The sequence below is a fragment of the Macrobrachium nipponense genome, chromosome 24, assembly GCF_015104395.2.
Source record: "Macrobrachium nipponense isolate FS-2020 chromosome 24, ASM1510439v2, whole genome shotgun sequence".
NCBI lineage: Eukaryota > Metazoa > Arthropoda > Malacostraca > Decapoda > Palaemonidae > Macrobrachium > Macrobrachium nipponense.
In genome coordinates, this window is record NC_061091.1 from 67,119,795 (window position 1) to 67,137,941 (window position 18,147).

At 42.7% G+C, this 18,147-nt stretch overlaps 1 protein-coding gene across 2 annotated transcripts in view; it reads right to left on the minus strand.

Annotated features, from left to right (window-relative positions):
* The window catches only part of LOC135205737 (uncharacterized), an 87,964-nt gene that overhangs the window by 45,532 nt on the left and 24,285 nt on the right, over positions 1–18,147 (minus strand). The window lies entirely within an intron of this gene.

The following is an 18,147-nucleotide window of genomic DNA, read 5'->3' on the forward strand; positions in this document are numbered from 1 at the left end:
TGGGTTTGCCGATGGGGTCTTATCCACTTACTCGGCAAAGCCTAAACTGGCATTTGGTCAATGGGTGCTAATCCACTCATATGACCATATACCTATGCCTATTAGCATAATAAGGAGCAGAACACCGATCCCGATCACCTGATCCTAACACGAGGGTTGAGCGCTTAATTTTAAAAAGAGTTAAACTAAAAATTAACTCACTAGTTAAGGATCAGTGTCGGCTCCCTATCCCAGCAACGTATCCAGCAGGACAACGAACAACAAGAGAGGATCTCTTGTAGGTTGAATTGACATTCCTTCGTGTAACGGGAGGTCAACACAGAATTGCATCTCCCGTAAGTGACAGCTCATATGTCCTTTATGACATATGTTATGGAACCAAGAAGAATTCATAAAAGCTCGCACTTCATGCATAGGTTCAAACGGATCTGGACATGAGGAACTTCAGAACTACATCCAAGTTCCAAGACGGCAACTTGGGTTGTTGAACCTTCATCGTTTCGAAAGATCTCAAGAGATCGTGAAGGTCTCTGTGTCCGCAAGTCCAGGCCTCTGTGCCTAAAGACAACTAAAAGCACACTCTTATAACCCTTGATTGTAGAGACTGCAAGTTTTAGATCCCTTCTCAGAAAAGGAAGTCAGCAATCTGGCTCACAGGGTCGTGGTGGAGGAAAATGCCGTTCTTCTTGCACCAACTCCTGAAGACTATCCACTTCGATTGTACACTGCGTTGGAAAAGCGCTCTCTTGCACTGGCGATAGCTTTCGCCATTGACGTATAGAAGCCTCTCGCTCTGGCCAACTTTTGGATAGTCTGAATGCAGTCAGACTCAGACGCGAAGAGGCTTCTGTGGTACCTCTCGAAGTGGGGCTGTCTGAGTAGATCTTGTCCTTACTGGAAGCGTCCATCGGGAAGTCTACTGCAAAGGCCATGACCTCTGTGAACCACTCTCTCGCAGGCCAGAACGGGGCGAACAAAGTCATTCTCGTCCCTTCCGACACCGCAAAACTTTCTCATGACTTCCCCTAAGATCTTGAACGGGGGAAAGGCGTACAGGTCCATCCCCGTCCAGTCCCAGAGAAGTGTGTCTATCGTCACTGCAGCTGGGTCGAGTACTGGGGAGCAGTACAGTGGAAGCCTCTTCGTTCTGGACGTCGCAAAGATATCCACGAGCGGACGTCCCCATAACCCCCACAGCTCTTGGCATACCTCCAAAGCAGAGTCTACTCGGTTGGCAGAAGTTGACCTCGTCTGCTGAGGATCTGCCCAGACATTCTCTACTCATGCTACAAACTTCGTAAGGATCATGACGTCCAGTGACCTTGCCCACAGCAAGATCTCCTTTGCCAGAGCAAAAAGGGACTGAGACTGTGTTCTCCTACTTCTTCAAGTACGCCAGAGCTGTGGTGTTGTCTGAGTTGACTTGGACTATTCGACGAGAGACTTTTTCTTGGAAAAACTGGAGAGCTAAAAAGATGGCTGCCATTTCCTTTAGGTTTATGTGCCAGGACACCTGTTCCCCTCTCCAGGTGCCTGCCACTTTCTTTCCCCTAATGATGAGCTTCCCATCCCAGTGGTGGACGTCGTCGGAGAACAACACTAGGTCGGGGCTCTGAAGCTTGAGAGACGCCTCCGACAGCTACACTGGATCTAGCCAACATTTCAAGTGATGTTTTACCTCTCCTGAAATTTCCAAGATCATGTGTAGATTCTTGGTTTTTTTTCCAATTGTACTTGAGAAAAAAATGTAACGGTCTGAGGTGCAGTCTCCCCAAGGAAAACAAAACTTCTCCAGCGAGGAAATGGTCCCCAGTTAGACTCATCCATTCCCTCACCGAGCACGAATCTTTCCTTAGGAAGGCTAACACTTTGTCTAAGCCTTGCTGCTGACGTCCCTGGGACGGAAAAAGCTCGAAAAGCCACTGAATCCATCTGAATCCCCAGGATACCACGATGGATTGGGTTGGGATCAGATGTGACTTTTCGAAATTCACCAGTAGTTCCAGGGACTTCACCAACGATTAAGTTGTTTGAAAATCCTTCAGACACCGCGTTGAGTGGAGGCATGAATGAGCCAGTCGTCCTTCGAAGATAACAATTGCGAAGGAGGAGACTGAGGGGCCGCAGGCTGAAAACTATTCTTCAAAAGAGGCTCAAAGCCATCGAACCAAGACCTCTTCTTCTTCTCAACTGACACACGTTCGGGAAGATGGTAACCGTGCTTCTAGACAACCTCTGGAGAGCTGCATGAAAACTAGAGAGCAAGGCAACTGGCGAAAGAGCGGAACGAGGAGAAGGAGAAGGGACTGCCTGTACTCTTGATGGCAGCCTATCATCCTTCTCTCACGATGTGGCTTTGCCTTTTCTCACTGCAATCAACAAAACAAGTTGTTGTTGCAAAGACACAATCATCCTTTTCGATGGAGAACATTCCTTCTCAGGCAAAAGGCTGATCCTTTGAGAAGACGATGGGCGAGGGGAAGCAACTCCTCCTTTCCACATGGACCGCCAAGGAGGATATATCTTAGGAGCGACCGAAGCGCTCAAAAAAAAGCATATTCATCGGAAGACGTCCTCTCCGGTGAAGATCGCAACACAGTAGAAAAGAGAGAGGACGTGAAGCGTCCCCCTCCCTGAGACCCTACATCATACATCTCAGCTCTCTTTTTACTGCAGAAAGTCTTCCAATTGCCCAGGAGACGACTGCAAAGCGAGAAGGAGCTAACGGACGAGAAGCGTCCTCCTCCGAGGAACCAAAGACGCACGGCCGCCTGTGCGACTATATCGTCTTCGTTCTCCTCAGAGGGAGCGAGACCCTCCGAGAGTTCCAACTCCTGCGCGGGAGGAGGAGTCTCTGAAGACTAAAGTAATCTTTCAAGATTCAAAATTCTATGAGATTATGAGCCATGACATCACCTATAGACGAATCTTGACTATGAGAGATGTTCAGAATCATTTCTAGATCATCTATGCTATCAGTTTTTCTGCAGGAAAAACTGGAGAGGTGTAATTTCAGTCTATTCAGGGAAAACAAACTTCTCCAGCGAGGAAATGGTCCCTGCAATTCATTCATTCCCTCACCGAGCATGTTTCCTTCCCTAATAAGGCTGCGTTTCACTTAAACAGGAGTAATTTGAAGACACTGTAGAAGATTGTTCATTTGTTTCTTCCTAAAAGTCTCCTTCCTGAGATCCATTACTATTCTCTGATTCTCGGCGAATGTCTGAAGAAGCATTACGTTGTGCTTGTCCATCCAAGCGTCCTGCCGAGCGTCGCGCTCGGCGCTGTCGTATTTGGCAGCGGAAGGCAGTCCCCTTCTATTAATCGGAGCAAGGGAACGTTCTCGGCGAACTAATTGACTGCATCTCTTGCACATCATTCTTGTTTCGAGGGAAATCAAGTGTGTTATGCCGCCGTAGACTCGGACAGAATTCTGTTACCATGCGGTAAACAGAACCGAAAAAGGTCAATACATATATATATATACATACATACATTTATATACTATACCATACCATATATATATATATATATATATATATATATATATATATATATATATATAGTATATATATATAAATATATATATATACTATACACACAAATATATAATATATACAAAGATACTACATTCAAATCATATATTTTTTTTTTTTTTTTTTTTTTTTATGAAAAAATTCTCGCCAAAGTGAAGATGTTCAGCCATGTATGCTAGAATTCCCTTCAACCGAGGCTAAGGCCGTGATTGTAGGGTAGAAATACGGTTAGTCCGTCAATCCCGCAGGAGAGAGAGAGACGTAACCTACTGCGCATAGCAGACAATCAGATGGAACTGAGCACTGGCATTACGCATTAGTGACAGCAGACTCTGAGAACGTTCGTCGTTCTCGCATGCTCTGCCTGAGTTGCCACCTACACCATTCTACGAATGAATAGGTTTACTATCATTATAGAGCAGAAACCAAAATCCATCAAACTAGTATATTTAAGCGAAACTGAATTTGCTAAATATAAAAGGCTAACTTGGTATTGTCATACAATACCTTAAATGTTTAAAAAATAGGGAAACCGGCAACCCCTGAATAGTTGCAGGGAGAACCGATTAAATGTAATAAGAATAATCGTACTCTCGGTTGTCCTCCGTAGGAGTAACTATGGTATGAGTATATAACTTGAACCATACAACAGTTTGATAGTAAATATGACGTAAGGGCAAAAATAATATTACTATGATACAACATCGCTTGTTCACCTTTACCCGGCAGATATATATATACATATATCTGACTGGTAAGTTTTATGAACAAAACGTAGAGTAGTTTTTAGACACTTGGACAGCTACCTCCCTACTACATTCTGCCTCACGAGGTAGGGGAGAGCCATCACGCGGTAGTGTTTTGTCAATGAGAAATTATACGCTTACGCGATAGAATGAACACTCATGGCATTATCACTATTCTTCACTACACTACTATAACTTTCCAATGCAAACATGATTCCAGGCTACGCAGAGATTTAAGAATCACAGATAGGGTATTACCTCCAAAGACACTATTGTAGGGCCCGAAGGCATCACAGGTCTTTGGAGGGATAAATTCTACTGGACGGGTAACTTGTGTTACACGCCTGGAGGAAGACCTCCTTACACTATCACGTTCTAGTTACGTACCTATGATTCATAAGCCTTCCACGCAGAATCAGACATATTTTCACACTCGTTGCAGCGCTCATCAAACATACAAACATGTTTCCTACAATTCGCGCACACTGTATGAGGGTCTACCGAAGTTTTCGGTAGCCTAACCTTGCATTCTTCCACACAACATACTCTGGCTAGTCGAACTAGATCCAGACATCGTAAGGTTTAAGGAAAAATCAAGCCAAAATAAAAACAATCCACAATTAGCGTATGCTAACCACCAGATCCTAATCAAATAACCAAAAATCAATCGGGATACTCAAGTGACCAAAAGAGTTCAAAATGCCAATGACGGAGGTGCAGAAAACACTTGTGTCGCACCGGCGACAGAAAATATCTGACAGAAAATGGGAATGGTTCCTTACGCCCGCCTCCCAGCGGCGGGAATGGGTACTACCACCTGGCCGACCACTGCGTGTGTTGCCGGGAGTTTTTGAAATTCTGTCGGACTTCGGAGAATACAGCTATATATATATCTGGCAGGTAAGATTCTGTGAACAAAATGAAGTTTATTGTATACTTACCGAACAATTATACAGCCATGATTTCCACGATCGGCAGGAGACTAAATTCAAATTTAGCGCGTAGGCGTCGCCAACACTGGTGGTGATGACGTCATCTCCCTCCACTAGCGGGAGAACCAGGTACAACTGCCCAGGTGAAATCCAATTCCTTTCTGCCCGTCCGTCCACCTAAGGGGAGGAGGGTATAATCATATTGTTCGGTAAGTATACAAATAAAACTTCATTTTAATAATGAAAATTTCATTTTTATTGTGTGGTCTTACCGAACATTATACAGCTGATTATACATTTATGGGAAGGTGGGATACAGTGGACCACTAGTATTTCTAAATGGTTACATTTATTACAATACCAGTAAAACACTCGAGGTGTCTGTTGTACCTTACCTTGTAAGAGAGCTACCGCAGACTGTTACTGCCTCTGGTCGGTGCTCTTCTTACTATTGTAGAGGAATTGGAATTTGACCAAAGTTAGCCTCTACAGGAGTGGAATCCTTCCGTAGTTCAAGCGAGTCAAGGCTGACTGACGGAGGATAGTAACAACAAAGATTGCCCTTGCCCTGGGCTAAGACCAGAAATTCAATCATACAAAACATTTGTCACCTACACCAGATTTAAAAAACATATATACCCAACCATTATAAAATCTGACCTAACAGACTGGTGAGTATCCCAGGTACTCAGTACCCCCAGCTTCCCTTGAACTCGACAACCTATTTCAAGGTGAAAAGTAGCATAGAGGTGACGACCCCTGTGCCGTTTCTCCCAAACACCATGCCAGAAACCGCCACCGGACCTAACGTTCTAAAATTCTCGAAAACCGTTTCTATCTCTTTGAGATAATGACTCGCAAAACCGAATTCGATCTCCAGAACGTGCTCTGAAGAATCGAAGCTAAAGATAAATTCTTTCTAAATGCTAAAGAAGTTGCCACTGCTCTAACCTCGTGAGCTTTAACTCTCAGAACGGAAAGATGGTCGTTCTCGGACTGCGAAGTGAGCTTCCTGATAAGCTCTCTAATAAAGAACGATATAGCATTCTTAGAAAGAGGACGAGAGGGATTTTGAACCGAGGTCCAGAGCTTAGAAGATTGTCCTCTAATATCCTTAGTGGCAAGAAGATACTGCTTAATAGCCCTGACTGGACATAAGAGCCTTTCTTCCTCCTCATGTCCAACCAAATCAGATAAGTTCCTAACCACAAAACTCCTCGGCCAAGGATTAGATGGATTCTCTGTTTTTTGGCTAGAAAGGTCAAAGTACCGAAAACACAGCATTGCCTTGAGAGAAACCGACTCTTTTGTCTATAGCGTGCAATTCGCTGACACGCTTAGCAGAAGCTAGAGCAATAAGAAAAAGTGTCTTCTTAGTCAAGTTTCCTGAGTGAAGCCGACTTCAAAGGCTCAAACGGTGGCCCCATGAGGAACTTAAGCACCACATCTAAGTTCCAAGCCACTGTATCCTGCGGGAGCTTAGTGGTTTTGAAAGACCTAATGAGGTCCGACAGATCTGTATTGGAGGAAATATCCAAACCTCAGTGTTGAAAAACCGAAGATAGCATGGCTCTATATCCTCTGATCGTCGAAGGAGCCAGTTTCTTAGAGTTCCTAAGAAATAGAAGAAAATCGCTATTTCCGTTAAAGAGGCCGCAGAAAGTAGAGACTTTAGCACTTCTACACCACTCTCTGAAGATTCTCCACTTCCCTTGATAGAGTTGTTGAGAAGTCTCTCCTACAACGAGCGATAGCTTCTGCAGCTCTTCTTGAAAACCCTTTCGCTCTGACAAGATTCCGGACAGTCTGAACCCTGTCAGAGCTAGAGCGGACAAGTTTTGGTGGAACCTCTTGAAGTGAGGTTGTTTGAGAAGCCATTCTCTGGAGAAGAAGTCTGGGGAAGTTTACTAACAACTGGAGAAGGTCCGGGAACCACTCTTTCCTGGGCCAAAAGGGAGCGATTAACGTTAGTGTTACATGTTGTGCGACATGAACTTGTTCAGCACCTCTCTTATTAGACCGAACGGAGGGAATGCATAAGCTTCCAAGACCCGACAATCCAACAGCATTGCGTCCACCGACCAAGCTAGAGGATCTGGAACTGGAGAACAAAAGAGAGGAAGACGGTTGTTCCTTGATGTCGCGAACAGGTCTATGGACGGTCATCCCCAAAGGCGCCAAAGTTTCTGACAAATCTTGTGTCCAAAGTCCACTCCAGAGGTAACACTTGCTGTTGACGACTTAGCTCGTCCGCCAGGACGTTTATCTTTCCCGAACAAACCAAATCTCGGGACTAGCTGAACCTTCGCTTCGTTTGACCACAGGAGGAGATCCTTGGCTACTTCATATAGAGAGAAAGACTGAGTCCCCCCTTGTTTCCGCACGTACAAGAGAGCCGTGGAGTTGTCGGAATGCACTGCCACTACCTGACCTTCTACTAAGCTCCGAAACTGTCTAAGCCCCGGAAATTGCTAAAAGTCCTTTACATTTATGTGGAACTTCTTCTCCTTCTCCGACCAAGCTCCTGAAGTCCGTTGATTTCCCAGCAGGGCTCCCCAACCTGTGTCCGATGCGTCGGAAAAGAAACTGTAGGTTCGGGAGGATGGGTCGTAAATCTAAACCTTCTTCCAACCTTGCCCGAGAGAGCCACCACCTTAGGTCCTCTTTTATTTGATCTGTGACAGGAAAGGTAATCGAGTCTGGTTGCGTCTTCCTGCACCAAGAGGCTCTCAGGAAAAACTGCAGAGGTCTCATGTGCAGTCTTCCCAACGTCACAAATTTCCTCACTGACGTCAATTTGCCCAGGAGCCTCATCCACTGATTGGCAGAACTTACCTTTTTGTCCAAGAACTCCTGAACTGTCTCCAGACAGCCTTGGACCCTCTTCGGGGACAGAAAAGCCCGAAAAACTTGAGCATTCAGAGTCATCCCCAAATAAAGGATGCTCTGAGATGGAACCAACTGGGACTTCTGTTTGTTGACCAGAATTCCTAACTTCTGGCAAGATCCAGAGTTGTTCCAAGGGTCCTTCATGCACCGACTCTCTGATTCCGACCGGAGAAGCCAATCGTCCAGATAGAGGGAGATTCTTACTTCTAATATGTGCAGCCAGCTTCTATCGGGGATAGAACCCTGGTGAAAACTTGAGGAGCGGTCGCCAGTCCGAAGCAAAGCGCCCGAAACTGAAACACCTTGCCTTCGAACATGAACCTCAGGTACTTCCGAGATTCGCGATGTATCGGAATGTGAAAATAAGCGTCTTGCATGTCCAGAGAAACCATCCAATCCCCGTCTGATGGACTCCAGAACCGACCGAGTGGTCTCCATATGAAATTTTGTTTCTGGACATGCAAGTTCAGGGCGCTCTCATCCAAAAACGGCCTCCAGCCCCCTGATGACTTGGGAACTACAAAAAGGCGATTGTAAAAGCCTGGAGGAAAATCCCCTTCTATCTGTTCTATAGCTTCTTTGAGAACAAGCGCTTCCACTTCCGCGGCTAGCGCCAGAAATTTGTCTGAGCCTTGAGAGTATGCCTGGTGGAATTGGCACAGGTGAGAGCGAGGGAGATGAAAAGAGAGGAATACGATAGCCGAACTGGAGTACTTGCACAACCCAGGCTTCTGCTCCTCTGTTTTCCCATTCCTCCCAAAACAGAGCCAGCCTGGCTCCCACTGGTGCATGAAGAACCGAGCTTTCATTTGGAAGGTTTGTTAACCTTGGCCGAGGTCTTTGACTGAGGTCGCAAATTCGACTTCGGCCGAAAGAAGCGCTTGGGTTTTCTCCCTCGAAAAGGCGATTGTGCCAGAGGAGAAACCGAAGGAACAGTCTCCAAAGGAGCCTTAGGTCTCTTAGTAGACTGTGCCAGTAAATCCGAAGTAGATTTCTATCTAGCGCCGACGAAATTGACAACACTACATCGTCTGGAAAGAGGTTATCTTTCACAAAAGGAGCAAACAAGAGAGCAGACTTCTGTTGGGAAAGTACCCAAAACAAAGCAAAGGAGCACCAAGTTGCCTTTTCTTAAGGGTACCAAGGCGATGAGCGAAGCCAACTCATCACATCCATCCCTAATGGATTTGTCCGCACAGGACAGAACACCAATCCAATCCTCCGCTAACTCCTGTGAAAGAGAAGGACAACCTTCGATCTTGGCCGCTAAAGCGCCAATAGTCCAATCAAGGAAGCTAGAGACTTCCAAAAGTTTAAATTGGTTCTTTACAACGTGGTCCAACTTAGGCGCTGTAAAGAAAACTTTCGCTTCGGCGAAAGCAGCTCTTCTAGAGGAGTCGATTAAACTGGAGAAGTCTCCCTGGGAGGAGGCAGAAACTCCCAGAGAAGGAGCTTCCCCAGTTACATAAAACCTATACCTCTTACGAAGCAACTTAGAGGGAGGGTAAGCAAAAAAAGCGCCTTCCCTAAGTCTCTTTTCATAGACATCCATTTCTCCGCTCTTTAACGAATGTCTAACCGCTTTAGATAGAACAAGTTTTGGGAAGAGAGGGTCTGAAGTTTTCCTCCTCATCAAAAAAGTCGAAGTTGGGGAGCGCGGAGCCGCTTTCTCAAAATAATCTGGATAAGATACCAGAAGAAATCTAAGGAGACGTGAATAACACGAAAGGTGATGTGAATCCTCCTCCTCTACTTCTTCCTCATTCTCCGATACCGCCGAAGAAGTAGACGGAACTACAACCGGATCTGAAGGTTTCGAACCACCCTTGGACTCATTCATCCAGTTGATTAACATCTCTAACTGCTTGCGCAAAGGCGCCAGAGACAAATCAAAAACCGTTAACGTAGGTTTGGAAGAGCCTAAATGTCAGCAGGAGGCGGAAAAAAAAAAACTACTTGCGCCTCGCTCGGAGCCGCCGAAATTCGAGGCGAAACAGGCGCATCAGGCGAAACAGACGAGAAAGCGCCTAAAAAAAGAAACACCCTTAGAACTGCTAGCTACAGCGCTGAAACCACAATCTCTACTAGTAGATGGAAGCCGAAAAAGGAACAGATTGAGGCGACGAACGAGCCGCTAACGGCGAGGCGCAACCCTACTCTCAGGCTCCTTATTCCGCTTGACTGGAGGAGGCGAAGAAGAATCAGCGCCTGAACGCCTCTTTAAGGGACACGAAACGGGCGCGAATCTCGCCAAGAGCGCCGCGGTGACCGGAGACGAATCGCTTGAATCATTCGAAAGGCGTCTAACCGCAACACCTTTCCAACGCTTAACCGAAGCCCTGTTGAGGCGCAACAGGCTCAACAAGAGAGGCGCCTGTCTGTGGCAAATCCCGATCGACTCCCTTGGACTTCTGGTATGTCTTCTCCCCGGTGCGGGGGAGCTGGACAGTGACCTTTGTCTAGGAGACATGTCAGGACAGACAGATGCACCCTTAACTACACTCTTACCTGAAGCCGCTTTCTCCAAAAACGTCTTAAACGAATTACCAAGTTGCATAACCGTATTCGCTAGTACCGAAAATTTCTGATCGAACCTCGATTCCAGACTGGCAAAGGTGTCGGAAGAAACTACACGGGAAGCCGGAGAAGTGGGATTAGGAGGAGGAATAGGTGTAGTTTAAAGGAGACATAACAATTTGAGGAGAAACAGAAGGAACAGATGCATCGCAGGACGAAGCAGAGCTAAGCTTTACTTTCCCTAAGCGCTGCTTTTCTAATTCTGTCTTTAGCTAATTTCTCCGAGTATGAACTAAAAAACTTTCCATTGAGAATCAGTCCAATCACTACACTCGTTACATGTTCGATCTGCTGAACAAACCTGTCCCCTACACTTAAACACATTTAGTGTGAGAATCATACTCTAACTTGGATAATCTAGTTTTACATCCTGAGATGCAAAACCTGACTCCGACGGACTAGAATCCGACATAGCAAACGCCTAAATAATATGGAAAATAACAACAACGCCAAAAAAGAGTACTTCACCAATTACCGAAGATCAAATAAACCACAAGAAAAAAGCGAAGCAAAGTCATCCAACCGCACCGACCACCGATGTTCACCGGACTCCGGCAGGTGGAAAAGAATTGGATTCACCTCGGGCAGTTGTACCTGGTTCTCCCGCGAGTGGAGGGAGATGACGTCATCACACCAGTGTTGGCGACGCCTACGTGCTAAATTTGAATTTAGTCTCCTGCCGCTCGTGGAAATCACGGCGTGTATAATTGTTCAGTAAGACACTACAATAAAAATATATTTTTCTCATACTTCTGAAAAAAATTAAAAAAAAAAAGCAGTTTCAAGAATATTAACAGAAAAGTCATCTTATTATGGCAATTTGTAAAATTATAAAATACAGTAGAGCCTCGGTTCTCGACGATAATTCGTTCCAGAAGGAGCGTCGAAATTCAATTATTTCGTGAACTGAATCAAGTTTTCCCATAAGAAATAACTGAAAATGGATTAATCCGTTCTTGACCATCAGTTAATACCCTAACCTTGCCTTTTTATACAATACATTACATGTAAATTACAACTAAATAAGTTAAAAGTTAAAATTAAATATCATGTAAACGTGTATTTATAATTTTAAATGTATAATATACAGTATAAAAGAAAAACTAGCCTGCGTCCAAACCGATTGTTGACCAAGAACCATAGGCTACCTAGGTAAAATAGTAAGTAGAACGTAGTGTAGTGGGTAGGCATAAAACGTGTTGCTAACATAATAAAAACATTGAAAAGCAAGTCTAATTATTACAGTAAATTAATAAACTATTAAAATTAAACCCAATTTATATTTATCAAAAACTTGCAAAAAATGCCTACAGTAAGTCGGCATTAAGGAAACAAACCATAGCGCAGCCCTGGTGTTTTATATTGGGACTATGGTAGTAAACATACCATATCTCGCTATAAGCCTAGAAACGTTTACATTCGATATTAATTTATGGTCAATCTTTTAAGGAGTCGACTGCAATACTGTATACAAATTCACTTGAAATTATCTTTTCAGTAAATGTAATGTTATGATACTAACGATTTTGTTTCATAAATGTCCTTATAAAAAAGGTGCGTTTTATTTACGGCAAATTGTCCAATATCAGGGCTGGTTTCAAGCTTATTAGACTTTGACAATTATTATGGTACTGCATGGTACATATATTACGTACGTATAAGTAAAAGAATCTTCTTAATGTCTTTAATTACTTATTACCATTGCGTACCAGCATCTCTTGAGTTTAATATCAAGCTAACCTCTTTTTTTTTTTTTTTTTTTTTTTTATTTTTTTTTTTTTTTTTTTTTTACGAGGACGCTTATAAACGAAGCATACAGATTGCGTTCGTTACCGCGCACGCGTTGCATATGTAAACTGTGTCACTACCAGACCTCATACGTAAACATTGACATCTTTTTACAGCAGACATAAAAGAATCGTCTTAATTTCTATAATTATTCTATACCATAGCGGCTTCTCTGATTAAGCTAAGGCTAACCTCCTCTTTACCAGCAAGCCTAACAAAGATTAAGATTGCGTTCGCTACCGAACAACACACGTTACGTATGTGACAGTGGTTTCACTACCAAATCTCACACGTAAACAATGACGTATTTTTACAGTAAACATAAGAGAATCTACTTAATTTCTATAATTAATGTATACCGTAGCGGATTCTGAGTTAACCAAAGGCTAACTCTTCTTTACCGGCACGCTTAAAAAGCTTAGATTGCGTTACTACCGAACCGAACATGTTACGTATGTAACTGGTTTCACTACCAAATCTTACACGGAAACATTGACGTATTACAGTACAACATAAAAGATTCTTCTTAATTTCTTAATTACTACGCACTTAATATGGCATAGTGGCTTCTCTGATATAAGCTATGACTAACTTCTTCTTTACCGGCAAGCTTAACAAAGCTTAAAGATTGCATTCGCTACCGAACCGCACATGTAACCTACGTACGTAACATTGCCTTCGCTCCAAACCTAACACTTAAATACGTATTAAAACACCATTTTTCTTTAATAGATCACATACGCAATCACTAGTACACTATTTGAATAGCAATCACTATTATACTATTTGAACCAAATGCGTGAAGATCACACATACAAATGTGAAAAAAAACAAACAAATTTACTATTACTGCATCATTATCATGCCACTCAGAACCATTTTTCTTTAACAGGTGCCATAAACAATTAATAAAAATACTTGAAAATGTGTGAAAATTACTTCAAATATAATTTGGTTATTTCTGATATTTTACTGAAAAAAAATTAAAACTAAAAAAAAAAGGTAAACAAACAAACCAGTCTCTACTCAAGAAGAAAAACATACGTACTATTTACTTGATCATTATTCATGCCACTGAAACACTATTGTTCTTTAACAGATCACATACACAATGAACAAAATACTTGAAAATTGTGTGAAAATCACTTCAGACATAATTAAAATTTTGATAACTACTGAAAAAAAAAAGGAAAAAAAAAGTAATTCTTTACTCATGAAGAAAAAACATTATTAACACTTTACTGATCGTTTGTCATCCCGCCACTGTGGGTTATTTATTTATATTCACAAAAATTTAACATACTTAGTTGGGTTCAAAACTAGCAATTAACTAATTTGTTAGTGCTGCTTTTGAGGCAATTTCACTTGAAGATACATTCACTATAGCTGTGTATGAAATGAGGAATTTTCTGCATTTTTTATTAAAAAATTAGTGAAATTACATCTAAAATTGTACTAGAACCCTAAGTGTGAAAGAAATTATGCTAAGCTCCAATTCTTGGGTCAAATTATGTTAAAAATCATGAAATTATGCTACATTTGGTAGCACTGGATGACGCCAACTAGCGGCGGCTGGCGGAAACAGTTTTGTTTAAAAACATCATATGGTCGTGGGTCGGAAACTGGTTTTTTGGTTGAAAACAGATACAAAGTTTATTGGAAATTTAGTGGCGAAATCCGATTATGTCGAGTTCTAATACGGTCGTGAACCGGGTCTCTACTGTACTGATAACTCGATACTACAAAAATTGGTCATACATATGAGGGGTGTTGAGCCAAAGTGGTGGGTTGGAGTTATAGGCAGGAACCTGTTGTCCTGAGGTTCAATTATCTTGTATTGATGTCAGAAAAGGCAAAAGCAAACACCAAAACATCACTTCTCTTGGGATGCTATCGTTTTCTTTCTCTAGGTCTATGAATGTACAATAGAGCTCCTGGTTTCCCTCAAGCCTCTTTTTCCTGCAGCTGTCTTACTATGAAGCTGGCATCCACAGTCCCTCTTCCCCTCATGAATCCATACTGCTGTTTACCGATCCTTACAATCTCTCTTAATCTCTCATCCAGTACTCTCTAAAACTTTCAAGCAATGCTCTGTTAGTTCAATTCCCCTGTAGTTCCCACAATCCATGACATCTCTCGTCTGCTTGTATATATATACCATTAGACTCTCCTTCCAATCCCTTGGCATTTCTTCCTCTTCACATATAGCTTTTAATAAATCCAGCATCCATTGCTCCCCCTCTGTACCTAGTAATTTGAGCATTTCAATTTGGAACTCCAATGGACCTGGTGATTTACCATTCTTCATTTTCCTTCATGCTCTCTTCACTTCTGTATTCTTTTCTAGCAGACTTCAAACCAGAATACACATGAGTTTTACATTTTGATTTTTGCTGTGTTTTCTGTTTTCTGCATATTCGATAACCTTGTTACTGTGGAGAATAGTGGAAGAGAGAGAGGATGATACTATTTGGAGCCAGGAACCACTTAAAAATCAAGTTAGTGATCCAGTTCAGTGGAAGATCCTCAAATTAAAGCGCAATAGTGGTAGGCCTGCATTGGTGTGGTTCCCACTAAGTGTCACATGGAAGCCAAGACACAGGGGCCCCCTTGTATGAGCCCCAGGAAGTGTTATGATGTGGTAGCTGTTGATAATTTACAACTAATAACTTATTTTTAATATTTTCTTCTTTAAAAAATTCTTATAAAATCAGGAATCAGGCACAGCAACATAATTTTTTTTTAGAGAACACCTCTTATTCAATACACTTTAAAAATGAGCATAAAACCATGACTTTCTGGGAAAAAAATATAGTGCAGGAGGAGGGAGTAAATAAAAAATTTTACCCTAACCAAAGCCATTTTAAAAATTTATTAAAAACTCAATGGCATGAAAGATCTAGCCTAAACATTTAATTTGATGTACGATAGTAATACACAACACCACTTTTTTAGTAGTAAGTGGTACCTCGACATAAAAAAGGCTAATCTTACGAAAAATTCGAGTTACGAAAGCAAATACAAAGATTTTTTTTGGCTCTACATGCAAAAATAGTTCAGGATATGAAAGGTTGTTGCTGTAAAGTCCCAAGATTCGCCAGGACCACCGATAACAATTTTAAAACTCGCGCGCCGCCAACTGAGTAGACTTGCCACCATCCTCCTGCTCTCCCATTGGTTCCTGATGCTAGTCACCACCATAAGATCCTGCTCTCCTATTGGTCAGCATCTCTCCCATTATCCCATCATGCATCTACGTAGCGGCGTGCTTTTTCGGCCACTTGGCAGCAGCATCGTTATCGTAAGCACACGGAATTCGTTCATTCTATACAATTTCATTTATCAACATAAATTTGTTAGTGATTTCGTTGTAGTACTACTTTATCGTGTTGTGTGAGGACTTTACTAGTACATATGTATAATACATAACTTAATTACGTACAGTATATACGTAGTCATGGGTCCCAAGAAAGTTGAAGTTCACGGAAAGAAGAGGATGCTTTCTTTGGAGACAAAATTGGAGATAATTAAAAAGTTTGAAGCTGTCATGTGATTGAGTGTGATTGCCAAGGAATACAGCCGAAATCTATCGACAATAGGCACCATCCTTAGGCAGAAGGAAGCCATCAAAGCAGCTACACCTTCCAAAGGCATCACTATTTTGTCCAGCAAGAGGAGCCACGTGCATGACGAGATGCAAAGGCTGCTTCTTGTCTGGATAAAAGACAAAGAAACCGCTGGCGATACGATAACCGAGACGGCAATCTGCCACAAGGCCAGCGCTATTTTCGGCGATTTGATTGCCCAGGCCGAAGACGACGGGGGAGAAGGGACATCGACGCCAACCCCAGACTTCAAGGCTTCTCATGGGTGGTTCGAAAAATTCTGTAAACTGACTGGCATCCATTCGGTGGTGCGGCATGGGGAGGCGGCCAGCTCGGACACGAAAGCGGCCGAAGCCTTTATTACGACGTTAGACGAGATGACTCTCAATGAAAGCTCCAGTTCACAGCAAGTCTCCAATTGTGATGAGACTGGCCTTTTTTGGAAAAAAATGCCTCGTCGGACGTACATCATGGAGGAAGAGAAGAAGCTACATGGGCATAAACCTATGAAAGACAGGCTTACGCTAGCACTTTGTTCCAACGCCAGTGGGGCATGCAAGGTGAAGCCCCTACTTGTCTATCATTCCGAGACTCCTTGAGCCTTCAAAGCCCACAAAGTGCTAAAGGAGAAGCTTCCAGTGATGTGGAGGGCTAATGTGAAAGCCTGGGTAACGAGACTTTTGTTCACCGAGTGGGTAAATCTGTGTTTCGGCCCGACAGGGAAGAAATTCTTGGAAGAGAAGCGCCACCCTCTGAAATGTCTGCTGTTGTTGGACAATGCCCCTGCTCACCCTCCTGGCCTCGAGGAAGATATCCTAGTGGAGTATTCCTTCATCAAGGTTCTTTATCTTCCGCCTAACACCACCCCTCTCCTCCAGCCCATGGACCAGCAAGTGATATCGAACTTCAAGAAGCTCTATACGAAACATCTTTTCAAGAGATGTTTCGACATCACCGATACCACAAACCTCACCTTGCGTGAATTTTGGAAGGAGCATTTCGACATCGTCAAATGCATTCGACTCATCGATCAAGCTTGGCAGGAGGTTTCGAGGCGAACCTTGAATTCTTCGTGGAGGAAACTCTGGCCTGATGCCGTATCCGCCCAAGAATTCGAGGGATTCGACGTGGGCGAAGCTGGTGCTGCAGATTCAGGAACAGTTGACGATCCTGAAACGGTTTCACAAACAGATCTTGACGAGATCGTTGCACTTGGCAAGTCCATGGGGCTGTTCATCGACGAGGACGACATCAATGACCTTCTCGAGGAGCACCAAGAGGAGCTTCCGACGGATGACCTGTAGGCGTTGGATGCCATGCAACATAACGTCATTCAAGAGGAGTTCTCTAGCAGTGGCGAGGAGGAGGAGGAAGACCCTATGACAACGGCAGAAATTATGCTCTAGCTGCTTTTCATAAGGTGCAATCACTTGTAGAAAAGAGACACCACGAAAAGGCTTACACAGGTCGTATGCTTGCGCAGTTCGATGACATTTGCCCGAGTCGTTTCAGGAACATTGTGAAAAGTAGGCAGAAGCAATCTTCCTTGGATAGGTATTTTTTAAAGAGGCCTTTAGCAGGAGTAAGCAAAAAGGAAGATCCAATTGATACTACGATAAAACAAAGTTGAAAGTGGTGAAGAAATTGAAATTTTTTATATAAAAAAAACCTAAGTATAAAAAAAGTAAAAAAAAAGAAAAAAAAAAAATGTAAAAATAAAAAAAAAAAGGCAAAAAAAAAAAAAATTTAATTTAAAGTTTTTTGTAAAGTTAAGTGTTACAGTTTTGTTAATGTGTTTCGTAAAGTTTAGTTTATGTTTCCTGACATTTTTAATGATTTTGGTTAAGTGTACGTACTACGTAACAAATTTTCTGCCGTTTGTCCTCCTCATCTGTCGACACTTTCGGAGATAGCCTCACTCAAAAGGTAAGGTTCCACATTTTACTACGTATGTACGTACAGTATTTCTTGTATACCATGTACACTAATACACTTTATTTACAGGTACATATTAGTAGTACGTATTAAGTTAGGTATTGAATGGTCCAAATTGTTGTAGTATTTCACTGTTTAT